This window comes from Canis lupus, chromosome 3, assembly GCF_011100685.1.
Source record: "Canis lupus familiaris isolate Mischka breed German Shepherd chromosome 3, alternate assembly UU_Cfam_GSD_1.0, whole genome shotgun sequence".
Classification (NCBI taxonomy): domain Eukaryota; kingdom Metazoa; phylum Chordata; class Mammalia; order Carnivora; family Canidae; genus Canis; species Canis lupus.
In genome coordinates this window covers 22,008,676-22,031,787 of record NC_049224.1, presented here as the reverse complement: position 1 = coordinate 22,031,787, position 23,112 = coordinate 22,008,676, and the positions used below count along the sequence as shown (strand labels likewise).

At 35.8% G+C, this 23,112-nt stretch overlaps 1 long non-coding RNA gene across 1 annotated transcript in view; it reads left to right on the top strand.

Moving 5' to 3' along the window:
* LOC111095350 overlaps positions 1-23,112 on the top strand; it is a 229,881-nt gene that overhangs the window by 102,095 nt on the left and 104,674 nt on the right. The gene's annotated exons all lie outside the window — the stretch shown is intronic.

Genomic DNA, 23,112 nt, shown 5'->3' with positions numbered 1-23,112 from the left:
TATATTAGGTAATCAACATTAAGTTTATAGGGACATTGCACTGTGTTATCAAAATCTACTGTTAACACTCTTCTGAAAACAATTTAGCTCCTTCATTAATTACTTCACCAAAAAGCAATGGTATCTTGTTTCAACTTTCAATATAGATTTGGGGATGTCAAAACCTATAGAAATTCCTGCTGGAAATTCAGACAATCACCTGCTAATTCATTCAGTTATCTTCATTATCAATATCAATCACCATAGTAAAAAATATTATCAGCAATTTTCCTACTTGTTAATATGACTAGAAGGAAACAACCATTAAATTATTCCATTCAAATCCAAAAATACTGCTATTGGAAACTTGCCAGATATTTAATACATCATTGAAAAGTAATGATAATATTTAAAATTATATCTTAATAGAAAATATTCAGATATTCAAATTCTGTTGCAAATTGGAACACCATTTAGTTTCATGGCTGATTAAAATATCCTCCTCAAAGATATCATTAGAAAATTATCTAGGGCTTAGTTGGATAAATATACTTTTATTATAATTTTATTTTGATGTTACATTTCAGTTTTATCCATTTAACATTCATATTCATAGTGAATATAGTACAAAACAAGAGATTTGCATTTAGTAGTCTTGCAAAGGGCAGATTTTTTAAATGTTTCTCTAACACAATTAATTTTCCAAAATAGATCATTTTAGTTTAGTTTACTGTTGGATTATAGAAATTCAGTAATTTATGTAAAAATAATATCTAAAGGCTGTTATATTATAGGTGTATACATATATATATATTTGTTTTCTTTTCAAAAACTTTTGTATTTTATTTTACTTTTAAGTATTTTCATATCAGGCTAAATAAATTTTTTTTTCTATATTGAAGTTCTATTTTCTTAAAGCTTTTTATCTTTGCTTCTATCTTTATATTTAACTTAATCTCAATTGAAAACATTCTCGTTCTCATCAGAAATCCAGTGGGGGGGAAAAATTGCTTCTCTCCTGTGTGTCTCATTCCACAGAGTCTGAAAGTTGCATATAGTAGGTGCTCAATAAATACTGCATGAAAGAATGAATAAATGAATAGACTGATCTTCTGGAAATTCATCCTAGAATTCTCTATTAATAGTGAATCTTTCCTGTTTAGTTCATATTAAGAAACAGAAACCATTATTTTTATGCACTGTTCTGTGTCTATATAGAAAAAGATGAGCAGGGATCCCTGGGTGGTGCAGTGGTTTAGCGCCTGCCTTTGGCCCAGGGCGCGATCCTGGAGACCCGGGATTGGATCCCACGTTGGGCTCCCGGTGCATGGAGCCTGCTTCTCCCTCTGCCTGTGTCTCTGCCTCTCTCTCTCTCTCTCTCTCTCTCTCTCTCTCTGTGTGACTATCATAAATAAAAATAAAAAAAAGAAAGAAAAGGATGAGCACAAAAATTATCTTGGAATTTTTCTCAGCAACAGTCCTATTTGTGTTTTCTTCTGTTTTGAAATAGTTGGAAAAGTCAAAATTCTTTCAGTATATAAAGCATACAAATAGATTGTCTTATCATACCACAATTTCCATCATTTAAGGATGGACACTTGCATTTACATATTCATTTTAGCATACATTTAAATAATATTACCTTACATTAAATAATATTACCAATTAGGAAAGTTGCTTCAATTATCAATTTACTTAAAATGGTTTTTTTTTTAAAGATTTTATTTATTTATTCATGAGAGACAGAGAGAGAGAGGCAAAGACACAGGCAGAGGGAGAAGCAGGTTCCATTCAGGGAGCCTAATGTGGGACTTGATCCCAGGTCTCCAGGATCAGGCCCTGGGCCTAAGGCTGCGCTAAATCGCTGAGCCACCCAGGCTGCCCCTTAAAATAGGTTTTTAAAAAATATTTTATTTATTTATTTGACAGAGAGAGAGAGAGAGTGAGTAAGCAGGGGATGAAAGGGGGAAGCAAGCTCCCCACCTAGCAGGGAGTGCAATGCGGGGCACTATCCCAGGTCGGGATCAAAGTCAGATGTTTAATCGGCTAAGCCACCCAGGCACCCCTTAAAATAATTTGAGATAGTAATCCCATATATTTTGTTTATCAAACTTCAAAAAGAGAGTTTTTTGAGAATATTTACTTTCTAATGTAAAATAAGCAAAAACTGACTTTTATTTCTAGTTTTGAAGTATTTATTGTCAAATTGTAATGTCAATTTTACTAACTCCATAAAAAAGAGAAATTGAATTTATTATAATGGATAATGTAATTTGTCAGTTTATTTGTTGAAAGATAACAACTTAATATATTCACCTGATAAAGACATCATTCACAGATTCCATAAATTTCATTTTAAATTGTCTTCCTGCTCTACATTAATGCTATTAACAAAACAGGAATATAGGAAGTGTGTTATGAAGCAACTCAAGCTTTTTTATACTGTGTAATTGGCTCTCTCATTCTGTTGGTGATATACAAAAGCCCAAGGTTACTGAAGGACGATGTTTTACTATTATGCTAAAGAAAACATTTCAATGGAGGAATAAATGAAGAAGGAGCTTAAGGCTATATAAAAATCTGATTTAATATAATTGAGCAACTATTAAAAGTGTATTTTGGGGCATGTGGGTGGCTCAGTGATTGAGCCTTTGCTTCAGGTCATGATCCTGGGGTCCTGGGATCAAGTCCTACATCTGGGTCCTTGTGAGGAGCCTGCTTCTCCTCTGCCTATGCCTCTGCCTCTGTGTGTCTCTCATGAATAAATACATAAAATCTAAAAAAAATTAAAGTGTATTTTATCTTGTATACCAGGTACTGGTATATAAATGCAGCTCAAAAAAATACTCACTTTTTAAAAAATGAATTTGACACAAGTATTTAAATAATTTCACCCTTTTCCCTAAGGTATACTATTTTTAATACAAGAAGGATGAGGGCTTTTCTCCTCTTTAGGGGACTGATAACTTTGACAGTTGGCTCTGTTTTTTTATTTACCTGAAGCTTCTTTGTCATTTTTGGTAAATTCTTAATGTAACTGATAACTCACTAAAACATTAGCCTATGGTTTTATATTATTTCTTTTTATTAAAAAAAAGAAAGAAAAAAAGAAAAAGAAAGAAAGAAAGAAAGAAAAGAAAGAAAAGAAAAGAAAAGAAAAGAAAAGAAAAGAAAAAAGAAAGAACTCCAGTTACATTTACCTCTACACTTCCACTGCAATACCCAGGATGTAATTATTACCCTAAAGTATTTCTTCTCAGATATATTATAATTCAACATCACCTTTATGGAAGCAAGTTCTTCATCATTTCTTACATTGAAGTGCTGTTATTTTTATTTCATCAAGACCAGTTTCTTAGTCATGCCATTTACTCATATATAAACTCCCTTCTGTAAGCTTTTTCACTATCCAGCCTCTACCTTCTTTTTTTTTCAGCCTCTACCTTCTGATTTGTATGTTGCTTTCCACTTCCTTTCCTCCCTCTTTCCCTCCCTCTCTTTCTCTTTCCTTTATCATTCCTTCTTGCCAGTATACCTTCCTTCATTTATTTATTCAAAAAATACATAAATACAGCTACCCTCAATATAAAAATGAATAGTTTAATTTTTTGTTATGCCTGAGCTCTTTTCCTAAAATTTAGATGTAACACTGATGTACTCCAGAAAACAAAACTTTCATAACATCACCTTTTTATGTGTTCTTAAATTTTCTTTATAAACTAACAAAACTGATTTTCTTAATTTGGTTCAAAGTTTAATAAAATTCAAACCATTTCTAAATAGCCAATGTCTGAGTAAATTGTAATTTTCACATTCATCTTGCCAGATGTTTAGATAATTTTAAGAAATATCTAATGAAAACAGAATTTTGAGAATTATCTAATAAAAGAATTTCAAGAAGGTCCTGAGATGCAATCTTCTTAGTATAGGAAAATATTCATGCAAGAATATGCTGTGAAAGGTCTTTACTTATTCTGAAGCTTACAGTTGTGATAGATGTGTATAGATCAAGCTTCAAGTAGGGCTTTGTGCTCAATGAGGAGTGTGCTTGAGACTCTCTCTCCCTTTCCCTTTGCCCCTCTCCTTGCTTGAGCTTGCTCTCTATCTCTCTAAAAAAAAATAAATCTTAAAAAAAAAAAAGGAATCTCTCTTATTTGCCTGTGTCTATTGATATCTTTTGTCAATTTCCAGCCTAGCAATAGTCACTCAATGTACAAAAAAGTTATTTGGAATACATGTGTGAATTTACTAAGAAAATTAATTTAGATTTCTAAAGGGAACTACATTTCCTTTCCAAATGAAAGGATAATGCTCCTTTTCACCATTGAAAATTTGTGAAACTATTCTCTTTAACATTTAGAACTTAGTATTGTTTCTTAAAGCAAATTATCAGTGCATTACTTAAATTTTCAAATTCCAAAATCAGATAAGCTAGCTCAAATTTCAATGCTACCACTTACAACCTATGTAATCTTGGGTATCTTACTCTGAATATCAGCTTCCTCATCTATAAAATAGAATAGCAATAACATTTATTTCACAAATTGTAATGAAGTGTAAGTGGCAAATAATCAGTGGTCAGCCAATGTTAACTATTAAAATTATAACCACTACTATTAGTTCAATAATAGTCAATGATAAATAGTATTAATCTCAATTGTTCAACAAATCCTCTAGCTAATTCTAAAATCTTCTAATTGTGAGTATGAGGTTGTTGTATTTATATAGACATGTTTAAATAATTTACTTTTTTATTAGTAAGACTGCTACTTTTTGAAAAATTAATTAACTTAAGTATTAAAACTGAGGGGTGCCTGGGTGTCTCAGTTGGTTGAGCATCTGCCTTTGGCTCACGTCATGATCTCAGGGTCCTGGAATTGAGCCTTTCATCATGCTCCCTGCTTGATAGGTTTACTGCTTCTCCCTCTCCCTCTGCCTCTTTCCCTACTCATTCTCTGTCTCTGTCTCTCTCAAATAAATAAATACAATCTTAAAAAAAAAAAAAAACGAGATACCATGAACCATACACAAATCAATGAAATCAGTAGGATTGTTGGCAAATCTCTAAATTTACAGAATATCTTAGGCAAGCAACTCAAAGATTGAACAAATAAAACAACCACTAGAAATATCGTCAGGGATTTTATGCTATCTATTGAAAGCATCCAAAACTAATTCTCTTTCTGTTTTCTATTTTCATGATCACCCTCTAAAAACTGTCAGAAATGCAATTGGAAAATAAATCAACATCACAAAATAGAGCAATTCAAAATGCACAGAAATATTTATAAAGCAAATATATATTTTCATAGATTTATTTATTTAAGTCTTTTCAAACTCTAAGTCTCAATCTTTTTATTATATTATGATATTTGGAATTTGTTTTTATAATACAGCTATTTCAATGATATCATATCATGTGGATCCAAAATTTTTTGGTCTTAATAACAAAGGGAAGACCTTTTAGAAGAAAAGTGGAAATCATAGAATATGCTGGAATACACACACAATGAAAATGTTGTAATCATGTATAACCAGCCATCATCCTCCTGAATGTGACATACACTAGAGCAATAGCTCTCAAAGTAGCATCTTCCATATTAGAATCACCTATGGTGCTTTAGAGCATTAATCCCCAGGATACACATCACATCCCCAAAATCATATCTCTGGAACTAAAATCTGAGATTCTTCATCTATAATAAGCACCCCAAGTAATTTTTATGCACATAAAAATTAAGAACTACTAACCAAGCCAATTCAACAGAGTTCCAAGTGCATCTGTTCTGCATCATTTAATCATCTTACATCAAGGCTGATCTGATCTGCATCCAAAGATTTCAGAAAAATGAAAAGGTGATTAAAGCACTTGTACAAAAATTCCAATTTTGGTGTATACAATTAGTCCAACTTGTCAGTGGGCAAAGTAACTGATTCATTATATAATGAGATTTAAGAGTTTTCTTACTTTGTCCTAGAGAACAGAAATGGAGTGATGTAGAACAGGGATTGATGGAAAATGTAGCATTTTTAGCTTGTGGTATCTCTTTTTATCCCCACTATACTGACTTCTTAGAAAACAAGGATTTCCCGAGTCTACTTGAATGCAACTGTTTATATAGAAAGAATATGTTAAAGAAATCTATGGTAAAAATTTGACCTACTGATAGCAAGTTAAGAGGTGACTTGCAATAATAACAGTGATTTTCCAATGTTATAAAAATCTATAAACATTTCTCAATGTTTTAAAAACAAAGCTTCTAAAAAAAAAAAAAAAATCTTCTATCTTTTCCACTCTCTTTATGTTGCCAGAAAAGGGTGAAACAGCTACTACCTAACACGACTACGCACTACTAAGACTATATTTTATGAACAAAGGTTAGTTTTTTTTCAAAGTTAGTTATTATAATAGATACATAAACTTATAATCTCTTCCCACAATATTAAATCTTTTAATATTTTATTTATTTTTATTTTTTAATTAATTTTTAAATTTATTTTTTTTATTTTTTTTTAATTTATTTTTTATTGGTGTTCAATTTACTAACATACAGAATAATCCCCAGTGCCCGTCACCCATTCACTCCCACCCCCCGCCCTCCTCCCCTTCTACCACCCCTAGTTCGTTTCCCAGAGTTAGCCGTCTTTACGTTCTGTCTCCCTTTCTGATATTTCCCACACATTTCTTCTCCCTTCCCTTATATTCCCTTTCACTATTATTTATATTCCCCAAATGAATGAGATCATATAATGTTTGTCCTTCTCCGACTGACTTACTTCACTCAGCATAATACCCTCCAGTTCCATCCACGTTGAAGCAAATGGTGGGTATTTGTCATTTCTAATAGCTGAGTAATATTCCATTGTATACATAAACCACATCTTCTTTATCCACTCATCTTTCGTTGGACACCGAGGCTCCTTCCACAGTTTGGCTATCGTGGCCATTGCTGCTATAAACATCGGGGTGCAGGTGTCCCGGCGTTTCATTGCATCTGTATCTTTGGGGTAAATCCCCAACAGTGCAATTGCTGGGTCGTAGGGCAGGTCTATTTTTAACTCTTTGAGGAACCTCCACCCAGTTTTCCAGAGTGGCTGCACCAGTTCACATTCCCACCAACAGTGTATGAGGGTTCCCTTTTCTCCACATCCTCTCCAACATTTGTTGTTTCCTGCCTTGTTAATTTTCCCCATTCTCACTGGTGTGAGGTGGTATCTCATTGTGGTTTTGATTTGTATTTCCCTGATGGCAAGTGATGCAGAGCATTTTCTCATATGCATGTTGGCCATGTCTATGTCTTCCTCTGTGAGATTTCTGTTCATGTCTATTCGATAAAGGAGGAAAGACTATCCATTGGAAGAAAGACAGTCTCTTTAATAAATGGTGCTGGGAAAATTGGACATCCACATGCAGAAGAATGAAACTAGACCACTCTCTTTCACCATACACAAAGATAAACTCAAAATGGATGAAAGATCTAAATGTGAGACAAGATTCCATCAAAATCCTAGAGAAGAACACAGGCAACACCCTTTTTGAACTCGGCCATGGTAACTTCTTGCAAGATACATCCACGAAGGCAAAAGAAACAAAAGCAAAAATGAACTATTGGGACTTCATCAAGATAAGAAGCTTTTGCACAGCAAAGGATACAGTCAACAAAACTAAAAGACAACCTACAGAATGGGAGATGATATTTGCAAATGACATATCAGATAAAGGGCTAGTTTCCAAGATCTATAAAGAACTTATTAAACTCAACACCAAAGAAAAAAACAATCCAATCATGAAATAATTTTTAATTTTAAATTCAATTTGCCAACATACAGTATAACACCCAGTGTTCATCCTGTCCAGTGCCCTCCTCAGTGCCCGTCACCCAGTTACTCCATCCTCCCACCTACCTCCTCTTCTGAACTCCTCTGTTCACTTCCCAGAGTTAGAAGTCTCTCATGATTTGTCTCCCTCTCTGATTTTTCCCACTCAGTTCCCCTCCTTTCCCTTACACTTTCACTATTTCTTATATTCCACATATGAATAAAACCATATGATGATTGTCCTTTTCCAACTGACTTACTCCACTCAGCATAATACCCTCCAGTTCAATCCACATTGAAGCAAATGGTGGGTATTTGTCATTTCTGATGGCTGAGTAATATTCCATTGTGTATATAGACCACTTCTTTATCCATTCATCTGTCGATGGACACCGAGGCTCCTTCCACAATTTGGCTATTGTGGACATTGCTGCTATAAACACTGGGATGCAGGTGTCCCGTTGTTTCACTACATCAGTATCTTTGGGGTAAATACCCAGTAGTGCAATTGCTGAATTATAGGGTCGCTCTATTTTTAACTCTTTGAGGAACCTCCACACAGTTTTCCAGAGTGGCTGCACAAGTTCACATTCCCACCAACAGTGCAAGAGTGTTCCCCCTTCTCCACACCCTCTCCAACATTTGTTGTTTCCTGTCTTGTTAATTTTCCCCATTCTCACTGGTGTGAGGTGGTTTTGATTTGTATTTCCCTGATGGCCAGTGATGCGGAGCATTTTCTCATGTGCTTGTTGGCCATGTGTATGTCTTCTTCAGAGAAGTGTCTGTTCATGTCTTCTGCCCATTTCATGACTGGATTGTTTCCTGGGTGTTGAGGTTGCTAAGTTCTTTATAGATCAGGGATACTATCCCTTTATCTGATAGGTCATTTGCAATTATCTTCTCCCATTCTGTAGGTTGCCTTTTAGTTTTATTGATTGTTCCCCTCACTGTGCAAATGCTTTTTATCTTGATGAAGTCCCAATAGTTCAGTTTTGCTTATTTCCCTTGCCTTCATAGGTATGTCTTGCAAGAAGCTGCAATGGCCAAGTTCAAAAAGGTTGTTGCCTGCATTCTCCTCTAGTACTTTGATGGATTCTTGTCTCACATTTAGATCTTTCAACCATTTTGAGTTTATCTTTGTGTATGGTGTAAGAGAATGGTCCTTTCATTCTTCTGTATGTGGCTGTCCAATTTTCCCAACACCACTTATTGAAGAGACTTTTTTTCCAGTGGAAATTCTTTCCTGCTTTGTCAATATTAGTTAACCATAGAGTTAGAGGTCCATTTCTGGGTTCTCTATTCTGTTCCATTGATCTGTGTCTGTTTTTGTGCCAGTACCACACTGTCTTGATAACCACAGCTTTGTAGTACAACCTGAAACCTGGCATTGTGATGCCCCCAGCTATGGTTTTCTTTTTTAAAATTCCCCTGGCTATTCAGGGTCTTTTCTGATTCCATACAAGTCTTAAAATTATTTGTTCTAACTCTGTGAAGAAAGTCCATGGTATTTTGATAGGGATTGCATTGAACATGTAAATTGCTCTGGTACCATAGACATTTTCACAATATTTATTATTCCAATCATGGGCACAGAATGTTTTCCATCTCTTCATGTCTTCCTCAGTTTCTTTCAGAAGTGTTCTGTAGTTTTTAGGGTATAGATCCTTTAACTCTTTGATTAGGTTTGTTCCTACGTATCTTATGCTTTTGGGTGCAATTTGGTGCTTTTATGCAATTTGGGTCAATGGGATTGATTCCTTAATTTCTCTTTCTTCAGTCTCATTGTTAATATACAGAAATGTCACTGATTTCTGTGCATTGTTTTTGTATCCTGCCACACTGCTGAATTGCTGTATGAGTTCTAGCAATCTTGGGGTGGAGTCTTTTGGGTTTCTACATACAATGTGTCATCTGCAATGAGGGAGAGTTTGACTTCTTGCCAATGTGAATGCCTTTCATTTCTTTTTGTTGCCTAATTGCTGAGGCTAGGACTTCTAGTACTATGCTGAATAACAGTGGTGAGATCTTAGGGGAAAGGATCTCAGCTTTTTCCCATTGCGAATGATATTCACTGTGGGCTTTTCATAAATGGCTTTTATGATATTGAGGAATGTTCTCTCTATCCCTACACTGTGGAGAGTTTTAATTACAAATGGATGCTGTGTTTTGTCAAATGCTTTCTCTGCATCTATTGAGAGGGTCATATGGTTCTTGTTTTTTTCTCTTATTGATATGATCTGTCACGTTGATTGTTTTACCAAAGTTGAACCACTCTTGCATCCTAGGGATAAATCCCACTTGGTCATGGTGAATAATCTTCTTAATGTACTGTTGGATCCTATTGGTTAGTATTTTGGTGAGAATTTTTGCATCCGTGTTCATCAGGGATTTTGGTCTATAATTCTCTTTTTTGGTGGGGTCTGGTTTCGGGATCAATCCTGGCCTCCTAGAACAAGTTTGGAAGTATTCCCTCCCTTTCTATCCTTTGAAACAGCTTTAGTAGAATAGATATTAATTCTCCTTTAAATGCTTGATAGAATTCCCCTGGGAAGCCATCTGGCCCTGGACTTTTCTGTCTTGGGAGGTTTTTGATGACTGTTTCCTTACTGGTCATTGGCCAGTTCAGGTTTTCTATTTCTTCCTGTTCCAGTTTTGTTAATTTGTGGTGTTCCAGAAATGCATCCATTTCTTCTAGATTGCCTAATTTGTTGGCATATAGTTGCTCATAATACATTTTTAAAATCATTTGTCTTTCCTAGATATTAGTTGTGATCTCTCCTCTTGCATTCATGATTTTATTAACTTGAGTCTTTTCTCTTTTCTTTTTAATAAGGCTGGCTAAAGGTTTATCTATCTTATAAATTCTTTTGAAGAACCAGCTCCTGGTTTTGTTGATCTGTTCTACAGTTCTTCTGGTCTCTATTTCATTGAGTTTTCCTCTAATCTTTATTATCTCTCTTCTGCTTGGTGTAGTCTTTATTTGCTGCTCTTTCTCCAATTCCTTTAGGTGTGAGGTAGCTTGTGTATTTGAGTTTTTTCCAATTTTTTTGAGGGAGGCTTGGATTGCAATGTAGGACTACTCTTGCTGTATCCCAAAGATTTTGAATGGTTGTATTTTCATTTTCATCAGTTTCCATGAATCTTTTTAATTCTTCTCTAGTTTCTTGGTTGACGCATTCATCTTTTAGTACGATGTGTTTGGGTTTCTTCCAAATTTCTTCTTGTGATTGAGTTCTAGTTTCAAAGTATTGTGGTCTGAAAATATGCAGGAGACAATCTCAATCTTTTGGTATCAGTTGAGACCTGATTTGTGACCTAGTATGTGATCTATTCTAGAGAAAGTTCCATGGACACTTGAGAAGAATGTGTATTCAGTTGCATTAGGATGGAAGTTCTGTATATATCTGTGAAATCTATTTAGTTCGGACTATCATTCAAGACCCTTGTTGATGATGTTCTGCTTAGAATATCTGTCTTTTGCTGATAGCACTGTGTTAAAGTCTCCTACTATTAATGTATTATTATTTATGTATCTCTTTACTTTGGTTATTAATTGATTGATATACTTGGCTGCTCCCACATTAGGAGCATAAATATTCAAATTGTTAACTCTTCTTGTTGGATAGACCCTTTAAGTATGATATAATGTCTCTCTTCATCTCTTATTACAGACTTTCATATAAACTCTAATTTACCTGATATGAGGATTGCTACCTCAGCATTCTTTTTGAGGACCTATTGCACTATAAATGGTTCTCCACCCCTTCATTTTCAGTCTGGAGGTGTTCTTAGGTCTAAAATGAGTCTCCTGTAGACAGCATATAGATGGGTCTTGCTTTTTTTTTTATCCAGTCCAATACCTTGTGTCTTTTGATGGGATCATTTAGCCCATTCACATTCAGAGTAACTATTGAAAGATATGAATTTAGTATCAGAGTATCACCTATTACTAAAACCGTCCCTGTTTCTTCAGACTGTTTCTTTGGGCTCCCTCTTTCTTTTGCAGGGTCCCCCTTAATATTTCTTGCAGGGGCAGTTTGGTGGTCACATATTGTTTCAGTTTCCGTCTATCCTCAAAGATCTTTGTCTCTCCTTCTATTCTGAATGACAGCCTTGCTGAATAAAGTATTCTTGGCTACATGTTTTTCTCACTTAGTACCCTGTATATATCATGCCAGACTTTTCTAGCCTGCCAGGTCTCTGTGGAGAGGTCTGCTGTTAATCTGATATTTCTCCCCATATAAGTTAAGAATCTCTTGTCTCGAGCTGCTTTAAGAATTTTCTCTTTATCTTTGAAATTTGCAAGTTTCACTATTAAATGTCGAGGTGTTGAATGGTTTTTATTGATTTTTTGGGAGGGTCATCTCTATCTCTTGGATCTGAAATATTTTAATATTGTACTTTACAAAGAGAAAAGTAAATCCTAGCTACACATAGCTAAATCCACTCATCTATTCAACACATTTTAATTGAGTGCCCAAAATGCAGGAGGACCTGTGTTAGCTGCTAGGAATGCATAGACGATGAAATCACTCCCTTGATTAGCATTTACTTTCTTCTATTTAGGATTCCAGTGACTCCTAACTTAATAGGCATTTTTAGAGAGGAGATACCTGAAGTGAAGTTAAGTAGTTTTTGAGTTGACATCTATTCTGTTTTAAACCTTCTAAGTCTGCAGTGGACTCCTGCATCACTTACTCACAACAGGGATATAAAATTGCCTGGGAATGGCTACGTCTCCTACATATTCATGCATTAAATTTATTTCCGTATGAAAATAAAATTGACAAGGAACTTGCCATGTTGATATGTTTAAAACTATCTTGGTGTGGCTGTTTGCATTAATTTCTTTGCTGAGGTGAGTTACTTCCATTAATTAAATGCTTTCTGGTGTCCTATTAGCTATGTTTCAGTGTTACAGTAAACTAAGTAAACTAAGTAACAGTAAACTAAGTTATTATGAGGAAGTCGTATTATAAATGCTTGTCTTGGGCTCCTGGTCTTTTATCTACTCCATAGGTATCATAGTCATATCTTATACACAGACACTTCTTCAATAACATACACTGAAGAATCTTCAGTCTCACTAAAGATGTAGAGTATACACAACTGCTTGTTATTGATTATATTAATAATCAGAGTCTAACCAGAAGACTGAAACTGTACAATAATTTGAACAGGATAAGTTTATTTTAAGGAATTACTATAACAGGGAATTAGAAAACAGAGGATTGGCTAGGAATGAGGAAAGGAACTCCAAAGAACGTAAGAGAAAAGATGTAGAACAGAGCTACTACCCCTAGAGCTGAGACAGAGTATTCAAGGCAAGGAACTCATACAGAAGAGTTCATTCACCATGCTTGGTCATTTGAAAGGCTGAGTTCCAGATCTCCTTGGAAAGGAAGTAGCTGTAATTCTGGGTAGTGGAGACATTCACTGAGGCAACTGTAGGAACCCAGGGCAGGCTGCCCCAAGATGGCCTATTTGGCACAAAGTTTTTCTTGAGTTAAAAGTAACCAAAACTCAGCAGATACAGGAAAAGCTCTCTACCTCCCCCAAACTGCCTAAATTTACAATGGAGAGGAGAACCTGAAATAGGGAGAGAGCTATCAACAGAGATTCCCCTTTACCTAAGGAACTTATGTGCATAGTAGAGCAACTTTGTTTTTCCAAACATCTCCTTTCATCTTCTTGCTAATGAGCTCTCTCTCCTTTGTATCCTCAGGCCCCTCTCCCTTCCCTTATCTCAAATAAGATACATGTAGCCTCATTATTCTTGGAATACCATGTCTATGTAGATTCCCCATACTTATACTTACTACATTTATTTTCTCTTGCTAATCTTTCTTTTGTCAACTTGGTTCTAAGTCCAGCTAGAAGGACCACAGGACAGAAAGAGGACGGCCTTCCTGCTCAATACTACCAGGCTGCCTGAGTGGGTGCTGGGGCAGGCCATTCAGAGGAGGTACCAGTCTACCTGACTCTGTTTAGCCAGGTGCTGCAGAAGCCTAGTCCAACAGAAGCTGCTTGTGTTGGCTGGGCACTGCAGAAATCACAGATACACTCTAGAGTGATGCCTGTAGGAACCCAGCTGGCCCCAGAAGAGAATTGTTTCCCAGTGTCACCTCAATATACTCTACTGACAAAGCAGAGTCTTGTGACAGCTGTCAAGGGAGGAATAGTTACAAGGTCCAGCTCCAGCATCAGGGAAAGTCAATCCAATGTGGATTTGAAGCTGAGAGGTTAAATTCATTACTGGCACACTGATACAAATAGTATCATTTTTTAAAATTACTGAGTTGGGATCCCTGGGTGGCGCAGTGGTTTGGCGCCTGCCTTTGGCCCAGGGCGCGATCCCGGAGACCCAGGATCGAATCCCACGTCGGGCTCCCGGTGCATGGAGCCTGCTTCTCCCTCTGCCTGTGTCTCTGCCTCTCTCTCTCTCTCCGTGACTATCATGAATAAAAAAATAAAAAAATAAATCAAATAAAATAAAATTACTGAGTTAATTCCATTTTAAGGCATTTTTGAAGATACTGTCTAAAGTAGCTTAGTGAGCAGTATCCATCAAGTAAGGTGAGAGAAATAGGAACGTGGTAGAAGAACAGGCTGTTTGTAAACTTATGAGACTAATAGAAAGTATTAGATGATGCTTAGTAAGAGTCCAAAAATTTCATAAAATACAGTGATATGTGTTAGTGAAAAATTAATATGAACACATTCTTTTAAGTTGATTAGGCCAGGAAAATCACGGATTACAATCTCTCTCTCTCTCTCTCTCTCTCTCTCTCTCTCTCTCACACACACACACACACCATGCGCGCACCTATGCATTTTAACCTTAAAAGTAATAAATTAAAAAACTGAATTTCATGTATAAATGCATATCTGTTAGTAAAAAATTAAATTAAACTATCATTACACATAGAAAATTTAACCTCAGGGAATCATCTGAACTTTTTGTGGAATAGTAAATTTTAACAGCAGATTGTCAGTTCACGTCAAGTTATTTACATCTCCTCTATATTTAAATATAAACATTCTTTTTGAAATGGATTTATAACTACTCAAATTAAAAAAAAACAAATACTTTAGAGATGTGTGGGTGGCTCAATCCCTTAAACATCTGCCTTTGGCTCAGATACGGATCCTGGGGTCCTGGGATTGAGGCTGCCTGCATAGCTGGGAGTGTGCTTCTCCCTCACCCTCTCCTCCACCATCCTTTTCATGTTCTTTCTCTCTCTCTCAAATAAATAAATAAAATCTTTCTTAAAAAGTTAAATAAAAAGGGACATCTGAGTGGCTCAGTGGTTGAGCATCTGCCTTTGGCTAAGGTCATGATCCCAGGGTCCTGGGATGGAGTACGGCATCAGGATCCCCGGAGGAAGCCTGCTTCTCCCTCTGCCTGTGTCTCTGCGTCTCTCTCTGTGTTTTTCATGAATAAATAAATAAAATCTTAAAAAAAAAAAACAGCAATTTAGTTACATTAAAGTCACAGATTATGGGTGAATTTACTTTTCCTGCTGATCAGTAAGTTTTTTGGGAGGATACAGAGGGGAACTTAGATTTAGAAAGTGTCTTTATTCCTTCAGGCTGCTATAACCAGAATATCATCAGTGTTTTATAAATAACAGAGGTTTCCTCTATAATGTTCATCATAGAAATTCATCAGCTAGGTCCCTCCTCATAATATTTAAACTCCGGATATTTTAAATTTTTTATATATAATTGTTCCAGACTCATCTATTCTGAAACTTAAATTCCCTTTATTTTGCACTTCTTTTTCAACATCACCTAAATAAATTAATAATAAGTAATGTCTTATAATAATTAAATATTCTCCTCATTCCATTGTTTAATTCTTAAAGTTACCAAGTATTTATTTCTTATCCCTATATCAACATACAGTTGCCTTATACCGTTTGTGTTATACAAAGCTAAAAGGAATTGCTCTAATAAGAAATAATTTATTTCACACAGTTCCTATCCTCAGAATCTGAAATTAAAGGTATTGTTTAAGACTAGGAAAAAATGACCAGGCCATTTACATTCATCAGGTGCACAGTACTGGTAATTAGAGATGATATTCCCTTGTGTAACTGTACTTATGAAAACACACTTATAAATATTTGGTAGCCTGTCTACCCTCATTATCACTACTCAAGTAATATGATGATAATAAGAATATTAATAATAAAATGATTATAATAACATTATTAATAATAAGGCTGCTGTTTAGTAGCAGGATGATTTCTGAATATGCTTATCAAACCTCCCTATGTTTTTTCACATACTCACATGCAGGTGTGGAATATATGCTACATAACATAGATTGACATCTCACAAGTATTTATAAATTATAAAAGTATAAAATACTTTCTTTACGATTACCATGTTCTATGATGATTCACCAAGAAAATATAGGTATATTTCTGTCTTTCAGTTTCATTGTCAGTATGCATTTTTCTTACTCTATTGGCCTCTACCTAAGTGCATCTCTTTGCAGTTTATTCAATCAACAGAGGTGCAATGAATTTTCTATGCATAAGACACTGTGAGAAGTGCTGAGAAACAAGAATGAAAATAGTACTGCCAACACAAGGCATTTCCTTTCTACCTAAGCTTCAAATGATAACAGATTTAAAACAATGCAAATGTTTTCAAAAATGGCATGGAAAATGATGACTATATAAGTCAAGACTATTGGGGATTAGCTGTGGGTTTAGTTAATCATGACATTCAATTCAATTTAAAGACTTAAGAAATAGCTACCATTTACAGGCATTTTGCTACATGTTAGATTTAAAACCAGTTTACCATCCACCTAAGGAATGAATTAAAAATGGAAATACTATATGAATAGTATAAAATGTGATTTGGTTTCTAAATTATGTTCAAGTATTAAAAAGAAAAAACCACACACACACACACACACACACACACACAAACCCCCAAGCTTCTATTGAAGCATTCTAAATTTAGATAGTAGTATAAGGTAAAGCATGGAAATAGAAATTTGAAAGTACATTAGTGAATAGATTGTTAATGGTGGATCTCAGGGTCTTTCTGTATTTCTTTCTCTTATTATACTTATCTGACTCTAGAAAGTATCAATGTTTCCTTCATCATGCTCTGGTTTTTCTTATGTATCTGACCTCTGCTTTTTCACTCACTCATTTGTGCTCTTTATGTTATCATAAGATGCAAACAAAATATCAAACGGTACAATGGGGACTAGCACAGTGTTGAGGTTTCTATGATCAGTGGCCTTTCTCATACTGCCACAGCCACAAAGACTGCAAACTTAATAAAACTATATTTTGAGAGTTATCATCTCTAAGTGAGTGGTTTTGCCTAAATGATGTCTAAATTTACCTGCTCTTTAATTTTTTAGATATTTTTAAACAGATTATGTGATTAAAACTGTTCAGGTTCTGATATTAAGCAATTAAAATTAATTAAACTATCGTTTTACCTAGGTAACTACTTAGGTAACTTGTAAGTTGCTTACTAAAATCAACAGATTTATTTTTCAAAATCACACCACTCATTTAGAAGTTTTGTTAGATGATTAAAATGGAAGTTCAACTTTAAGATAAAGGCAAAACTGTATTTTATTCTTAGATACCTAAAACTGCAAATCAAAATAAGAAGAAAACAATTAGAATTAAATGGGAGCCACCAACTTCATCTTTAAAGAAATTACTAGATATCTATAATGCAAAACATCACATATAAAGAATGAAAGATTAAAACACGCAAACTGAATTTCTAGAGAACAGGAAGGTGAATGAAGATATCAACAAGAAGCAAGAGCTTTCTGTAAATCCCCAGAAAGCTTCATAATTGGAAACACTACTTGCAGTAGAAATCTGCAGTAAAGCAAGAGTTGAAAATCTAAAGAGGGAGCACGTAGAGCACAGATCCCCCCTTCTGTCTCAACCAGACAAATACTGCTCTATGTTTGAAAGAGATTGGAAAATAATTCTCTAGAAAAACAAAATCAGAAAATATCTGGACTTGAGAACAGTAGAGACAGAAAAGAGAGAAAGTGCTGTGATGGACTGAAAATAAAGGATTAGTTGTAAATCAAGAAGCATGTTTATATCCCCAAGGCAAGAGATTAAATGTCCTTTGCCTGAGGAGCCTGTACCATACCAGAGAAAAGGCTGACACAAAGTGACATTTAAGGGTCTTTGACTGGAAATACCCTTCCAGTAAAGCCAATCTGTAGACAAGATTGACCAGGTCCATAAAACTTACAAAGTTGCTGGTTCTCAAATATTAATGAATGAGCAAAGATTGTAAAAAAGTTACCAAAACTTCCACTATTACAAACCAAGGCAATGGCTAAAATTAATAACACGGGAAACAACAGATGTTGGCAAGGATGTGGAGAAAAGGAAACCCTCTTACATTGTTGGTGGGAATGCAAACTGGTGCAGCCACTCTGGAAAACAGTATGGAGGTTGCTCAAAAAGTTACAAATATGGGCAGCCTGGGCGGCCCAGCAGTTTAGTGTGGCCTTTGGCCCACTCCCTGCATGGAGCCTGCTTCTCCCTTTGCCTGTGTCTCTGCCTTTCTCTCTCTCTCTCTCTCTGTGTGTCTCTCATGAATAAATAAAAATGAAATTAAAAATAAAAAATTACAAATAGACCTGTCCTATGATTCAGCAATTGCACTACAAGATATTTACCCAGAGGATGCAAAAATACTGATTTGAAGCATGAACCTGCACCCGATGTTTATAGCAGAACTGTGTATAACAGACAAATTATGGAAATATCCCCAAATCCATTAATCCATTAATTGATGAATGGTAAAGAAGAAGTGGCATATATATATATATATATATATATATATATATAATGAAATATTAGCCACCAAAAGAATGAAATCTTGTCATTTGCAATGACATGGATGGAGCTAGTGTGTATTATGCTAAGCAAAATTAGCCAGTCAGAGAAAGACAAATACCATATGATTTTACTCATGCGAAATTTAAGAAACAAAACAGCTGAACATAGGGGGAGAAAAAAAAAAAGAGAGTGGGATGCAAACCATAAAAGTTAACTATAGAAAAATCTGAGGGTTACTGGAGGGGAAGTGGGCAGGGAATGGGTTAAAAGGGTGATGGATGTTAAGGAAGGCACTTGTTATGATGAGCACTGGGTGTTATATTTAAGTGATGAATCACTAAATTCTACTCCTGAAACCAGTATTACACCATAGGTTAACTAGCTAGAATCTAAATAAAAACTCTGAACTAGGAAAGCAAAAGTAAAAAGTATTCTGAAGAAATAATATAAGAACATTTTCAATGCTAAAGGAAATGAGTCTACATATGAAAAAGGCCCCCAAGAAACCAACACAATTATTGGGAAAAGATTCACAACAAAATGTAACACAAGGAAGTTTCAGAAACCTGATATTGGGAGAACATAAAAGTTTCCAGAGAAATAGCTCATATTACTAGTATGGAACTTTTCAATTGCAGTATTAAAAGTTATATGATCATGGAACACAGCCTTCAAAATCCTGACAAAAAAAAATAATTTATAATAGTCTACCTATCCAAAAGATCAGTCTAGTGCTAGAGAAGAATTAAGATGGTTCAAACATGTAGAATCTTTTAAAAATGTACCTTCCATGTAATGGGGAATGGAAACTTCCAGGAGATCCTCAAGAAGAAAAAAGCAGAATTAATAGCTAAGTGATAGCCTTAACCATTTAGAAACACACACACACATTCACCCTTCTGGAAAATAAAACATCCTCCAATAAAGGAAAAGATACAATAGATTTCTTGGCTCAAGACTTAATTATTTATATTGTCTTAACAATATAAACACTGAGTATTCATTTCAGCAAAAATTGAACCATTAATTTAGAGGATGAGGGAAGGGAAAAAATGTATAACAGAATATAAGAGAAAATCCTTATTAGTGAAAAATTAGATCCTGATAATGAGAAATAGACTTGGAAAACAACAACACACACAGAAAATAGATATTTCATTTTTTCTCTTTCAAACACATATAAAATGTTCAAATGTAGTCATCCACAGCTCCAGGAGATCATCAAGGTGCCAGGTTCCTTCTATTTTTCTTCTCTTGTATTCAGACAAATGGCTTCTACATTAACTTTCTTGTTTGCCATAATAAATTACTACAAATTAAGTGGCTTAAACAATACAAATTTATTATCTCCTAGTTCTGTAGGTCAGACATCCAAGATGAGTCTTATGGAGCTAAAATTAAGGTACCAGTGGGATTGCATTTTTACTGAGGCATTAGGGGAGAATTGGTTTCCTTGCCCTTTTCAGCTTTACAGACCACCTACATTCCTCAACTTTTGGCCTGTTTCCTCCATATAAGTTAAGCTAATTATCGGTGGAACAAAAAGGGAACTATGTTCCACCAGTTCAATAGTAAACACTTCAGTGTGTCCTGAGATTTCTAAGTCAATATTCTTAAAGACACAGAGACAGCCAACTCACTGCCTACGTTCAACAGTTATTTCTATTTTGAGGGAAAAGTTTGTGGATAAAGCAGAGAAAAGTCTACAGTAGATGAACAGACTTCCCAAAATTGTGAGATATATTTCATAAAAATGGTGTCAACACAGATGTGACTTACAAAGATATTTTTGAGCGGGTTTACTTTCCAGCCATCTGAGTTACCAGTGCTGCATGGTTCCCATTAACTTGGAGCTCAAGTTCTTCCCACATCTCACTTACCATCTTATGAGGGACATGACTTGGGTGGGTAGGGGGAGAAGCTATAGTAGAACATTCCCTGAATGATGTCTGGTATGGGAACAGAAGTGAATGGGATCCAGAACCACACACACACACCCTCAATGAAACTCTGTCTAGGTTCCTCTTTTTTTTTCAGAGATGGTCTTTCTGGGAAATAATGCTATGTGCACTTTTTTGTAATTGATTCAAATGTTTTCCCTAAGATGCTGCAGAATAATACATCCTTTACTTTTAGCAAACTAAAAGGCTGAGCAAGAACTGGGGGAAACTTCCATCCCTTCAATATTCTTTTCCACTTTCAGTGAATACTCTTATTTTGTACACCATAAGCCAACAACTGCTGATTTCATCATCCTGTAAACTCCCTGTAAGATCGGTGATGGACCATACACTTCTCCAGCTGAGTCTTGTTATAGGATTATATTTTCTAAGATGCAAGCAATTTTGATGAAGTAGTTTATTACGATTCTCCAGGAAACAAAACAAATTGTGTGTGTGTAGAAGAAAAGAGAGAGATTTATTATAAGGAATTGGTTCATGCAATTATAGAGGCTGACAAGTCCCAAGATCTGCAGTGGTAAGCTGAAGATTCAGGGGAGCCAACAGTGTAGTTCTAGTACTTCTGATAGATTAGGCAGTTAGCCAGACATGAACAGGGAGCAGTACTTTCCAACCACTGAAAAAGACAAACTCAAGAAACCACCAACTACCCCATGTCAGCTGCAAAGGGGGTGTTTCCTATAGCTGGAGAAAAAAACCCTGGGGCCCACACATGCACTCTTCCCTATAAACACTGCCCTAAAGTAACCTGTAGCTTCATTATAATACATTCACATTGTGGTTTTGACCCTTCTTGGGGGGGTTGGTTGCTATAACAGTTCCAATAAAGACCATACATGGTCACAAATTCCCTGTACTGACCTGTAGAAGGAGACTTTCAGGTGATTAGAGAACCCTCAAACAGAGACCTCCCCAAGTGTGACCATTCAACCCAGATACAGATGAAAGGAAAAGACATCCGAACCCCAGTGCAGGTGCCACCCCCGGGCCTGTCCCCTTTCCTACCTTTAGAGTGTATTTTTGCTTTGAACACTCTTAAACACTTGCTTAAGAGTTTGGCTCTGTATTCTCTCTTGGCAGAACTCAAGAACTGAGGCTAGCAAACAGGACTCATAGCTAACAGTACTAGTCCAAAGGCTGGCAAGCTGGAGAACCAGAAAGAGCCTATGTTTCGAATTCATATCCAAAGTCAGGAAAAAGCTGATGTCCCAGCTCAAAGCAGTAAGGCAAGAATAATTTCCTAATACGTATGGGAGGGCTGGCCTTTTTATTCCATTCAGGGCTTCGATAGATTGGACGAGAGAGAGCAAATTGCTTTACTCAGTCTTCCAATTTAAATGATAAGCTCGGGATCCCTGGGTGGCGCAGCGGTTTAGCGCCTGCCTTTGGCCCAGGGCGCGATCCTGGAGACCCGGGATCGAATCCCACGTCAGGCTCCCGGTGCATGGAGCCTGCTTCTCCCTCTGCCTGTGTCTCTGCCTCTCCTTCTGCCTGTGTCTCTGCCTCTCTAAAAAAAAAAAAAAAAAAAAATGATAAGCTCATCCACTGGGTGTTATATGTGAGCAATGAATCACTAAATTCTACTCCTGAAACTAATATTGCAGTATATGTCAACTAACTCGATTTATTGTTTTTAAGATTTTATTTATTTATTCATGAGAGACACAGAGAGAGGCAGAGGGAGAAGCAGACTCCCCATAGGGAGCCTAATGTGGGACTCGATCCCAGGACCCCAGGATCACAACCTGAGCCAAAGGCAGATGCTCAACCACTGAGCCACCTGGGTGCCCCAACTAACTCGATATAAATAAAAACTTGAAATAAAACAAAACATACATGCATATGTGAATATTAAGCTCATCCAAAAACACCCTCAAAGAAACACCCAGAATAATATTTGACCAGATATCCAGGCACTCTGTGGTCAAGTTGACACATAATTTAATCATCACAAGCCCCTTGCTTAAGACATTTCCTTCTGTGTGTCTTACCCTTTTTAAATTATCATGCCTCTTTCTGACCACAACTGGAAAAGATTCTTTGCTTTTAGGGAAACGTGATTTATTTGCACTCATCTGGATAATCTCCCTATCCTTAATCACACCTGAAAGTCCTTTTTGCTTATAGTCACACATTCCGGTGACGTCCCTGGGGACTGTTATGGGCCATTTTTCTGCTGATCACCTCTCCTTTTCTTGCTGTAATTTCATGATCACAAGAAAGGTGCTGCAATTCGAGTCACTATTTCCTTCTTCCCAGAAGAAAAGGTCTAGAAGGAAATGTAGGCCGTGCCTGCCAGCTGATTCACCTCTTTTTTTTAGTAAGCTTCATTAGAGACCCATCTAGCAATTTCCACCTTCGTCTAATTGAACTAATTGGATGTCTAATTGAGTGTCACATGAGACCTAGCACAGTCATCTATCATAATAAGAAGTCAATAAATTATGACCAAAATCTATGAATTAAGAAGTAGCAAAATTAGTTTAGTATATAGA